At 40.4% G+C, this 12,967-nt stretch overlaps 1 protein-coding gene across 6 annotated transcripts in view; it reads left to right on the top strand.

Moving 5' to 3' along the window:
- gbf1 (golgi brefeldin A resistant guanine nucleotide exchange factor 1) overlaps nt 1-12,967 on the top strand; it is a 295,188-nt gene that overhangs the window by 30,225 nt on the left and 251,996 nt on the right. The gene's annotated exons all lie outside the window — the stretch shown is intronic.

Genomic DNA, 12,967 nt, shown 5'->3' with positions numbered 1-12,967 from the left:
AGAGATGCCAGGCAGGATGGTTGAATGCTTCTCTTGTGAGATGTGGGAAGGCAGGGAGACCTCCAGTGTCCTTGATGACTACAACTGCAAGAAGTACATCCAGCTGCAGTTTCTAACAATTCGCTTTAAGGATTTGAATCTGGAACTGGATAAACTCTGGATTATTTAGGAGGCTGAAGGGGTGATAGATAGGACATATAGAGAGCTGGTTACACCCAAGGTGCAGGACACAGGAGACTGGATGACAGGAAGGGGAAGGGGTTAAAGAGCCAGTGCAGAGTACCCCTGTGACCACCCCCCTCAACAACAGGTATATAGAGGGGGGTGGGGCTGGGGATGACCTAACACAGGAAAACCACAGTGGTCATGTTTCTTGCACTGAGTCTGCCTCCGTGACTCCGAGTGGAAAGTGGGAGAAGAGGCACACTGTGGTGATAGGGGATTCATTAGTTAGGGGAATGGACAGGGGGCTGTGGGCAAGAATGAGATACCCAGGTGATATGTTGCCTCCTGGGAGCCAGGGTCCTGGATATCTCCAGTCGAGTCCTTAGCATTCTTAAGTGGAAGGGTGAACAGCCAGAAGTCATGGTCTTCTGAAGACCAGTGACATGGGTAGGACGAGTGACGAGCTCTTGCATAGGGAGTTCAAGGAATTAGGTGCTAAGTTAAAGGGCAGGACCTGCAGTTTGTGATCTCAGGATTGCTACCTGTGCCATGTGCTAGTGAGGCCTGAACTATGAAGATTATATAGTTTAATACGTGACTAAGGAGTTGATGTAGGAGGGATGGAATAAGTTTTTTGGATCATTGGGCTCTCTTCCTCGGAAGTTGGGTCCTATACAGAAGGGACGGTTTGCACTTGAACTGGAGGGGGCCAATATCCTAGCAGGAAGGTTTGTTAATGTTGCATGGGTAAGGTTTAAACTAGGGAGATGGCAACCAGAGTGCCAGAACTGTTAGTAGAGAGGTTGTGGAGGCAGATGATGGTAAGACCTCAGACAAAGTCAGGAATCCCAGGGTTGAGCATGGTGTGACTAGTATCCTTAGCTGCCTATATTTCAATGCAAATAGTATCATAGGAAAGACAGATAATAATGCTGGTTTATAAATGGAGGCAATGCGTAGTGAGGAGAAGCTGTTGATAGGGCAAAATTGTAGTCAATAGGCTGAGTTGCAATGTAAAAGGCAGACAAAATAGAAAAGAGTGAATACAGAATTGAAGGTGTTCTATTTGAATGCACTCTATACGGAATAAGGTAGATGAACTTGCGGTACAGTTGCAGATTGGCAGGTATGATGTTGTAGGCACCACTGAATCATAGCTGAAAGAAGATTATAGCTGGGATCTTAATTTCCAAGGATATACATTATAGCAAAAGGACAGGCAGGAAGGCAGAGGGGTGGTGTTGCTCTGTTGGTAAAAAATGGTATCAAATCATCAGAAAGAGGTGATATAGGGACGGAAGGTATTGAATCAATGTGAATAGAGATAAGGGACTGCAAGGGTAAAAAGACCCTGATGGAAGTTGTATACAGAACTCCAAACAGTAGTAAAGACATGGCCTACAAATTATAACACTACTACTACGTCGACTCAGGCCTAGGGGGCCGGTGTCAGGCAAAATTACAACAGGAGATAGAAAATGCATGCCAAAGGACAATATTACAATAGTCATGGGGATTTCAATATGCAGGTAGATTGGGGAAAATCAGGCTGGATTACAGGAGGGAGAATTTCTAGAGCACCTACGAGATGGCTTTTCAGAGCAGCTCATGGTTGATCCCACTAGAGAATCAGCTATTCTGCATTGGGTGTTGTGCAATGAACCAAAATTGATTAGAGAGCTAAAGGTGAAAGAACCCTTCTGGGCAAGTGACCATACCATGATCAAATTCACCCTGAAATTTGAGAAGGAGAAGCTAAAGTCAGATGTATCAGTATTACAGTGGAGTAAAAGGAATTACAGAGGCATGAGGAAGGAGTTGGCTAGAATTGACTGGAAAAGAACACTGGCAGGGATGTCAGCAGAGCAGCAATGGCTGGAATTTCTGGAAGCAATTCGGAAGACACAGGATATAAACATCCCAAAGAGGAAGAAGTATTCTAAAAGAAAGATGACGCAGTTGTGGCTAACATAAGTGAAAACCTGCATAAAAGCCAAAGAGAGGCCATATAATAGAGTAAAATTTTTTAAGAAGTTAGAGGACTGGGAACCTTTCAAGTAAAAGGCAATTAACAGTCATTCAGGTCAAGATGGAATAAGGAAGTAAGCTAGCCAATAATAATAAAGAGGATGCCAGAAGTTTCCTCCGATACATAAAGTGTAAAGAGAGGTGAGAATGGATATCAGACCAATGGAAAACAATGCTGGAGAGGTAGTAAGTGGAATAATGAAATGGTGAATGAACTGAACAAGTACTTTGCATCAGTCTTCACTGTGGAAGACGGTAGCTGTATGGTGGAAGTTCCTGGTGTCAGAGGTCATGAAGTGCGTGAAGTTGCCATTACTGGAGAGAAGGTTCTTGGGAAACTGAAAGATCTGAAGGTAGATAAGACACCTGGACCAAATGGTGTACACCCCAGATTTCTGAAAGAGGTGGCTAAAGAGATCATGGGGGCATTAGTAATGATCTTTCAAGAATCACTAGATTCTGGAATAGTTCTGGAAGACTGGGAAATTTCAAATGTCGTTCCACTCTTCAAGAAGGGAGGGAGGCAGAAGAAAGGAAACTTTTAGTCAGTTGGTCTGACCTCAGTAGTTGGAAAGATATTGGAGTCGACGAAAGATATTGGAGTCGACTATTGAAGGTGATGTCTTGGGGTACTTAGAGGCCATAGTCAGTATGGCTTCCTCCAGAGAAAATACTGCTTGACAAGTCTGTTGGAATTCTTTGAGGAAATGTCAATTAGGATAGACAAAGGAGAACTGGTTGATGTGTGCTTGGATTTTCAGAAGGCCTTTGACAAGGTGCCACACATGAGGCTGCTTGACAAGCTATGCGCCCATGGTATTATAGGAAAGATTCTGGTATGCATATAGGAGTGCCTGATTGGCAGGAGACAAGGAGTGGGAATAAAGGGAGTGTTTTCTGGTTGGCTGCTGGTGAGGCCTCACTTGGAGTATTGTTAGCGGTTTTGAGCCCCTTATTTTAGAAAGTAAGTGCTGAAACTGGAGAGGGTTCAAAAGAGGTTTATGAAAATGAGTCTAGGATTGAATGGCTTGCCATATGAAGGGCATTTGATGGCTCTGGACCTGTATTCACTAGAATTCAGAGGAAGGAGGGGTGATCTCATTGAAACCTATCAAATGGTGAAAAGCCTTGATAGGGTGGATGTGGAGAATATGTTTCCTATAGTGGGAGAATGTAAGATTGGAGAACACAGCCTCAGAATAGAGGAGTGTCCTTTTAGAATGGAGATAAGGAATTTCTTTAGCCAGACGGTGGTGAATTTGTGGAATTCTTTCCCACAGGCAGCCGTGGAGGCCAAGTTTTTATGTTTATTTACGATAGAGGTTGATGGATTCTTGATTGGTCATGGCATGAAAGGATATGGGGAGAAGGCAGGAGATTAATACTGAGAGGAATATTGGATCAGCCATGATGAAATGGTGGAGCAGACTCAGTGGGCTCTTGTATCTTATAGCCTTATGAATTCGAAGACATTTTCCATCAGTGAGAAAAGGATCTACTGTTTTCTGCGGTTTAGAGGGGTGATCTGTGCTGAGCAAGGTCCTAAATGGATACTTCTCATTTGTATTCCCTGAGGAGAAAGACCTGGTAGATGAAGAGTTTAGAGAGAGACGGTGATAAACATAGAGCATGTTGCAATTAAAAAGGAAGAGCAAATTGGCGCCTTGTAGTGCATAAAGGTGGTTAAATTGCCCTAGGGAAATTTGAGATGTATCCTAAGGTATTATGGGACCAAATTGCTTGGGCTCTGGCAAAATTTGTTTCTTGATTAGCCACAGATGAGATGTGAAATGATGAGAGAATAGTGAATGTTGTTACTTTTACAAGGACGATAGAGAAAAGCCAGAAAACTACAGGTCAGTGGGTTTGGTATTAGTGTTAGGGAAACCATTGGACCAAAGTCGAAGGGACATGGTTTATCTATGTTTTGGAAGGACAGGGATCGATTGGAGATGGACAGCATCGTATAGTTCATGGAAAATCCTGTATCACTTATTGAATAAACTTTTATGACAAGATGTCTAAGCATATTGTTGAGAGTAGTAGATGTTGTCGAAATGGAGTTTAGTAAGGCCTTTGACAAGGTCATCTATGGTAGTCTGTTCGAAATGTTCAGAGTCCAACGGATCCATGCTGGAATGGCAGTGGATCCAAACTTATTAATAGGAGGCAGAGGGTGTTGGTGAAGGGTTGCTATTTTAATTCGAACTGTGATCGGAGCTGTATCACAAAGGTTGGTCATAGAGACCTTTGACATCTCTGATCAATGTTTCCTCTAAGGTCTGCGCACACACATCTTTTGCTACTAGCGCGCAAAGGAGTTTAAACTGCATGCAAAAGGTTGTCTCCCTCTAGCTTGTTAGCAAGCTAAGTATATTTCATGATCGTACACAGTCACATTTCCTTTTCCAGTTTCTGATGTAGATGGTGTTGACAACATGGAGTTTGTGATGATTTGTCTGTAGATTTTAGAACTGGCTTATTTATACTGTTTTTATTGGAGAAATTATTGCTTCACTATATTGAATTCCGAAGAAGCAAAGGGCATGAAGTGCAAAAGAACCGCTTGTTTATTCAAAAGTGGAATGGCTTAATGAAACTGCTACACCAAAAGTTCATGAGGTCAGGAACGTGCAGCTACGAGAAATATTTATGTACAATACAGAAACTGCATGTATTGTCGCAATGCAAAAGTTACTAGAAGATTTGCAAGTGGGAAGAAGTGGAGTGATTATCTGGAAACTTGATATTTTTAAAATGTCATTTAGCAAGGGAATTATACATGGACAGTGAGAAAATCTTTCATTATCCTCTACAGCCCTGCTAGGTATGTTTTGTGAGAGTGCAGATGAACGAGAGTGAAAACAATCAAACTCAGAGTAGACAGTGTTTTGCTAGCTGTTAAAATGAATACCTCTGTATTTAAAATTCGGTGTGCACATGTTGTTGTCACTGGGCAAAGAATAGCACAACACAAGATTTTTGTGCACTCTGCTGATTACAAATTAGAGGGAACATTGTGATGCCCATGAATAATTTGATGAGAACCTAAAAGGTTTGATTAGTAAACTTAGAGGTGATAGGAACATTGGTGCTGTTATAGATGGTGAAGAGATTTTAAGGCTACAGTATAATATAAATCAGCTGGAAAATGATAGCAGATGGAATTTAATCCTGGCCTGTTTGAGATGATGCAACCAAGAGTAGAGCGTAAATGACAGGGACCGAGGGAGTGTTGATAAATGGAGACCTTGGAGTACATCCATTAATCTCTGAAAGTGTCAGTATAGATAGAGATGGTGATTAAGATGACATGGGATGTTTGTCCTCCTTGAGCATTGCATAGAATATCAAAGATGGGATGACAACTTTAATAAAACATTGTTCAAACTACCTTTGGAGTATTGTTTGCATTTCTGTTTGTCAAATTTCTGGAAAGTTGTGATGCAGTGGAGTGGGTGCCCAGATGATTCACCAGGATGTTATCTGAATTGGAGAATTTCAGTTCAAAGGAGAGATTGGGTAGGCTGGCTTGTTTTCCTGGAGCAGAGAGGCTGAGGGATAGCTTGATAGAGTTATGTGCTGTACCTATTGGCCTCAGTTTTATATAAGAATCTTTATCACCACAGTGATGCATTAAAGACAGGGTGTAAGTTTGTAAGAGCTAGAGGTTTCGAGGGAATCTGAGGCAGATTTTTTTTCTCACGTGGTTGTTGAAATCTGGTATGTACTATCTGAAGAGATGGTGGAAATAAATGCTCTCACAATATTTAACAAGCATCTGGGCAAACACTTGAATTGCCAAAGCAAGAAAAGCTATTGGGTATATTTAATTCCTGGATTATGTGTTCAAGAATTACAATATGTCTTGGAAAGTTAAAAGAGGCAAAGTTGGGATTGTGAAAGATGGAGAGGAGATAATGACAGGAAAGTTCTCCAAAAGGAGAGCAGACAGTACTGTGACAGGTGATGGAGCCGTGTTACTTTTTCTAAAACTAATTGAAAGATAAACACAGCCGGGGATAAACAAGTCTACTTTTGTTGAGGATAAGTTATTTGGTATATTTAAAGTGGAGGTTCTTAATTAGTAAGGGTGTTAAAGATAATGAGGAGAGGTCAAATCTAATTGTACTGTGACAGTGGTCAAAACGTCTGACACTGGAGGAGCTAAGCACAAGGATGGCTGATTGCTGCATAGAGTACTTCTGTGCAGTCAGCAAGGGTGGTACTCTGCAACTTCTGATCATCTGTTGTACTCCCTCTCTATCTTTGCCCTATTCCTGTCACAAAGAAAATAAGCATTTCATATTAAAATTGCACAGGCTATGACAGTCGGCATTCAAAATAACATTGATTGCAGCAATTTTTTATTTTACTTATTCATTTGCAGGATGTGGGTGTCACCACCATCTATTGCCCATCCATAGTTGCCCTTGAGAGAAGGTGGTGATGAGCTGTCTTCTTGAACTGCTTCAAGTCCCTGAAGTGTAGGTACATTTACAGTGCTGATAGGGAGGGAATTCCATGATTTTTGACCCAGTGACAGTGAAAGAATGGTGATATGTTTCCAAGTCAGGATGGTGAGTGATTTGAAATTGACCTGCAACTGTGGATTCTGGAAGTGTTGAGCAGCAGGCAGCATGTGGAAAGGAAAATAGGGTTATTATTAATTAGGTCAATGAACTTTCATTAGCTAGAACCTTTATTCACTAGAAAATGTTCCCCAACTTCTCCAAGCTGTGCTTAAAGATCATTATACTGAAACAGCAGCCATGTACAGCATTCCCTAGGTACACCTGAACTATTATATATTCCCACCTATCGTTGTTTTATTTTAGATTTGCAGCATCTGCAGTATTTTACATACAATATTTCTGGTATTCTATCTTTTCCCTGTCCTTTGTTCTCATTCTGCTATCTTTTATGTTTCCTTGAGAAAAGCCTTTATAATACTCCCTCAGCAATCATCACTTGTGCCATTTGGTATCTCTTTGTCATTCAATAAAGATTGTGTCATTCGGTTCTCATCCTCCTATTTCTCTGCAACCTTCCAATTCTGATGGAAACTCATTGATCTCAATTGTTAACTTTTGTTTCTTTCTTCACAGCTGCTACCTAATCAGTTTATTATTCCCTGCATCTTGTGTTGTTCTTTTGGATTTACAGCATTTATAGGTTATATGTAATTAATCTAAAATCATTTCATGATCATCATGGCTGTTGTCCACCAGATTGTGGGTAAACAGAGAGAAAACAAAGATGAGAATAACAGCTCTTTGAGTTGACAGGCTTCAATTGTTAGGATACCACATGCTTCAGAATTATATTCTGAGTTAATGATTTACATTGGGGAATTGTATACAATTTTCATAAGTTTTTTTGATTATACAAAGCAAGATGGGTAAAGAGACCTGTGAACAAAAATTGCCAAATCTATCCATACAAAAATTTAGATAGATTTATTGAACAATAATTTCTAGGGTTTTGCATAGTACTGCAGTATGTTATGAATTTCTTAGCAGAAGTGTGGTGAAGGTTGACCAGTCTGACTTCTGCTGTCAAATGCATTTTGGTATGAGGAGAATCATATCTGTTTTTTCCTCATGTTTTGAATAGCTCAGTGAAAATAAAACATTATTTATTATGGAACTGGAAGTTTGATTGTTTCTGTTGGTTATAGATGCTGGTTTTTAATATTTCTGCCCCCAGATAAAAAATATCTACAAAGTTTACCATTTTTTCTGTGCTCTACCCCAGAGGGTTTTGGAAGCAATTGCTATGCATATTTGAGACAGTAAGTAGTAGGTTTTTGGATACTAAGGGAATAAGGGTATGAAGGTGAAGGGCTGAGTGGCTTATTTCATATGTTCTCAATAGTCAACATTTGATGAAAAATTTTTCAGCAAGTAAATGTGATTTTAATGTACATTTATATAGCACATTAGTCAAGTTAATATTCTCTTGAAGGTTAGTCTCTTTTAAGGTTAGTAGAATATATTCAATAAATTTTTCTAATCCTGTGAGCCACATTGTAATAAATTCCAACATAGTTTGAAATGCTTTTTTTGTACCAAGACTCTGATCTGAAATATTTGATCAGGTGTGGTAGAAATATCCATTGTGAAGTAGTGTTCTTTAGGTTTGTCAATATTATCTCTTTTTCCCATTTTATGGATTTCAGAGTTTATTTATAATTTTCAGATTCCCTCAGGAAGTGGAAACATGGTCTGTTCATTATTTAACCAAAAATTGTAATGAACTGAGTGAGGCAGTGTAAATGTTAAGCAGTGTTCCAGTCGTGCACAGTTTGCTCCTGTGTGTTGCCTCATGGTATCTCTGTGCAAAGTGCTGCTCATAATCCCTGACCCACCTGCACAGAGCTGTGCTTCAGTGCTGCACATTGTGGAACAGATGCTTACTGTAGCAGAGCACACATTTAATAGAGTTTATAATGTTTATGCTGGATAAACAAACCTGGTTAAAATAGATGTTGTCCGGATTACTCTTGCTGAATCTGATTTTTAACATGTTAAAATAATGATTGTTGTTTTGAGAGCTTATTTTTGTTTTCTTGAATGATGGTGTCAGAATAATTGTAAGCAAGGTAAAAAGAAATGGACACAAAAAGCTTGCAAGCATACTGAGAGTACCTGAGACGGAGAAGTCTTTTTTTTAATATTTACTCTGTGTTGCTTAGTTCGGTTCAGTTTGGCTTGGATATGCAACCTTTTTGATAGCTAATGTGCTGCAGGTGAACCAAGACTAACATCTTTAATGACAAGTTGATCATCCAACTGAATTGGGAAAAAATATCACAAAAAATGCCAATAATTTTTTTTGACATGCACATAGAGCGGCTTTGTATCATAGTAGAAAGAAGCCTTCATAAATGATCTACAGAGGTTTTGAATCATTAAGACCTCTAAGTTGCTCTAATTCTTCAATTCTTCATGATTGTCTGTGCATCTTGTTTCACAATTTTTTTCCTATCGTTTTTCACATTTCTTATAATTCCTCTTTCCAATTCCCATTTCATTGCTGCATGCACTTCTTTCAGATCACAGCACTTTTTCTTGCACTACCTTTGTACTTTTCTTATCTGTTCATGTTATTTACTCAATGCATCTCCAAACCTACATCTCAAAATTCTTTGTTTGATTTTCTCTTTCCTCTAGATTTGTGTTATGTTATAATCACCCAGTGCCAAAGTCCAAATTAACAATAATTTACTACTTCTGCTTCCAGTTTAGTGCACCATATTGGTTGCACGCATTGTTGTCTCCCTAAAATAGTTGAAGCAAAGCAAAGTTAAGTAATGGCATTGCTGAACACCTTTGACTAGTCCATAAGTAATCCTGCGTATTATTACTTAAATTTTCTAATCTGTTATTTTCTTAATTCTGTTGTTGAATTTTGCACATATCTAGCAGGGCTTGGTGTGAATGAAAGGCAGCAGTTCATTTTACAGCCTGGTGGAATACAGGTAAAAGTTGACATTAGTTAGCTAAAAAATGCAGATGCTGAAAAAGAAAAAAATACAGAAAAGGCTGGAAATGCTGAATTGGTCAGGGAGCATCTATGGAAAGAGGAGAGTCAGATGAAGGGTCTTTAACCTTCTGTCCTTCTGATTCCACAGATATAGGCCGACCTCGGTGTTTCCAGCAGCTTTTTTGCTTTAGGATTTTTGAGCCTTTTATATTATATTCCTGCAGATGAGATTTATTTTCTTTTGTCCTAAGATAACTTAAGATGAAATTTCTTCTATTTGCATCTCCCTGAGACAATACCTTTTGTTACTCAGTAACCCAAACCAAACTGTTTCAGTTGGTGCCATCATAAGGAAATATGCAGATGCTGGAATTTCAATCAACACACATAAAAATTGCTGGTGAATGCAACAGGCCAGGCAGCATCTATAGGAAGAGGTACAGTCGACGTTTTGGGCTGAGACCCTTCGTCAGGACTAACTGAAAGAAGAGCAAGTAAGAGATTTGAGAGGGGGAGGGGGAGATCCGAAATGATAGGAGAAGATAGGAGGGGGAGGGATGGAGCCAAGAGCTGGACAGTTGATTGGCAAAAGGGATATGAGAGGATCATGGAATGGACGGGAATCCTAGGGAGAAAGAAAGGGGAAGGGGGGAAGCCCAGAGGATGGACAAGGAGTATAGTGAGAGGGACAGAGGGAGAAAAAGGAGAGAGAGAGAGAAAAAAAATATAATAATAAAAGATAAATAACGGGTGGGGTACGAAGGGGAGGTGGGGCATTAACGGAAGTTAGAGAAGTCAATGTTCATGCCATCAGGTTGGAGGCTATCCAGAGGGAATATAAGGTGTTGTTCCTCCAACCTGAGTGTGGCTTCATCTTGACAGTAGAGGAGGCCGTGGATAGACATATCAGAATGGGAATGGGATGTGAAATTAAAATGTGTGGCCACTGGGAGATCCTGCTTTCTCTGGGGGACAGAGCGTAGGTGTTCAGCGAAACGGTCTCCCAGCCTGCGTTGGGTTTCGCCAATATATAGAAGGCCACATCGGGAGCACCGGACGCAGTGTCACCTCACCTGGAAGGACTGTCTGGGGCCCTGAATGATGGTAAGGGAGGAAGTGTAAGGGCATGTGTAGCACTTGTTCCGCTTACAAGGATAAGTGCCAGGAGGGAGATCAGTGGGGAGGGATGGGGGGGGCACGAATGGACAAGGGAGTCGCGTAGGGAGCGATCCCTGTGGAAAGCGGGGTGGGGTGGGGTGGAGGGAAAGATGTGCTTAGTGGTGGGATCCCGTTAGAGGTGGCGGAAGTTACTGAGAATAATAGGTGAGGGCAAGGGGAACCCTATATAAAGGGGCGTCCCTTCCTCCATCATCAACTCTGCTCTCAAACGCATCTCTCCCATTTCACGCACGTCTGCTCTCACCCCATTCTCCCGCCACCCCACTTAGAGCAAACTTTCTATCGGATTAAGGTCAGAAAATGATGTCAAGTCTGGTTCATCCTTGGGAGCAATTCTAAACGCCTGAAGGTACCACGTTCACCCGTGCAAATAATAGTATGCAAGTATAAACACCATGGGACCATGCAGCCGTCATACTGCTCAGGAAGGGGACGCATTCTTTGGCGCGAAAAGTGCAAATCAATCCCAGAACAACAGCAAGGGACCTTGTGAAGATGCTGGAGGAAACAGGTAGACAGGTATCTATTTCCCTCGGGATCAATAAAGTATATCTATCTATCTATCTATTATCTACCTATGTCCACAGTAAAACAAGTCCTATATGGACATGACCTGAAAGGTGGCTCAGCAAGGAAGAAGCCACTGCTCCAAAACTGCCATAAAAAAGCCAGACTACAGTTTGCAAGTGCACATGGGGACAAAGATCTTACTTTTTGGAGAAACATCCTCTGGTCTGATGAAACAAAAATTGAACTGTTTGGCCATAATGACCATCGTTATGTTTGGAGGAAAAAGGGTGAGGCTTGCAAGCTGAAGAACACCATCCCAACCGTGAAGCATAGGGGTGGCAGCTTCATGTTGTGGGGGTGCTTTGCTTTAGGTGAGACTGGTGCACTTCACAAAATAGATGGCATCATGAGGAAGGAAAAGTATGTGGATATATTGAAGCAACATCTCAAGACATCAGCCAGGAAGTTAAAGCTCGGTCGCAAATGGGTCTTCCAAGTGGACAATGACCCCAAACATACCTCCAAAGTTGTGGCAAAATTGCTTAAGGACAACAAAGTCAAGGTATTGGAAAGCCCTGACCTCAATCCGATAGAAAATTTGTGGGCAGAACTGAAAAAGTATGTGCAAGCAAGCTCTACAAACCTGACTCAGTTACACCAGTTCTCAACTTACTGTGAGAATCTTGTGGAAGGCTACCCAAAATGTTTGACCCAAGTTAAACAATTTAAAGGCAATGCTACCAAATACTAACAAAGTGTATGTAAACTTCTGACCCACTGGGAAAGGATGAAAGAAATAAGAGCTGAAATAAATCATTCCCTACTATTATTCTGACATTTCACATTCTTAAAATAAAGTAGTGATCCTAACTGACCTAAGACAGGGAATGTTTTTGAGGATGAAATGTCAGGAATAGTGAAAAACTTGAGTTTAAGTGTATTTGGCTAAGGTGTATGTAAACTTCTGACTTCAACTGTAGATGGGATGTTGGAATTCTGAGTGTAAAGTATACGAAGAAACTAATCTGAAGCAATGGAAAACATTGATTGGTATGGCTTGGTTGCATGGTAGGTTTTTATTTTTTTGCTGTTTAATCTTCTGTAGCATCGTTTTTCCTCGTTTGTCTGTCCGATCAAAACTAGGTTGTGGAGGCCCTGTGCAAGTTCTAGTCAATGACTTAATTGATTTGCATTTTAGTGGGAAGAAAAATCTAAACTTTTTAAGCTGTCCAGTAGGCAACAAAGTTTAAAAAGAATCAAAGAAGTTGCTAGATTTTGAAAAATCCCAGTGAGTTGCAGGAGTATGTGGTATCCGAGTTGTCTGTATTGTTACTCTCCTTCCATGTCCCTTTTCCAACTTCTGGTCTCAACATTTCCCTAAATGTAAAAGAAACACTGCATGATTAAAGTAAGAATTTATTTATGACAGTGCATAAATTAAAGTGGGAAGAAATAATTATATGTACATTCAAGCGAATTAAAAAAATCACATTAGGAAGTTTACCCTTAATTTTGTTGATCTGTTTTTGGATCTAATTGGCAGAATTTTCCACCTCAATGATTTGAAATAGGGATTTCTGTGCTGCTATGTAATAAA

Source organism: Mobula birostris, chromosome 18 (assembly GCF_030028105.1).
Source record: "Mobula birostris isolate sMobBir1 chromosome 18, sMobBir1.hap1, whole genome shotgun sequence".
Lineage (NCBI taxonomy): Eukaryota > Metazoa > Chordata > Chondrichthyes > Myliobatiformes > Myliobatidae > Mobula > Mobula birostris.
This window is presented reverse-complemented; position numbering and strand designations above follow the sequence as displayed.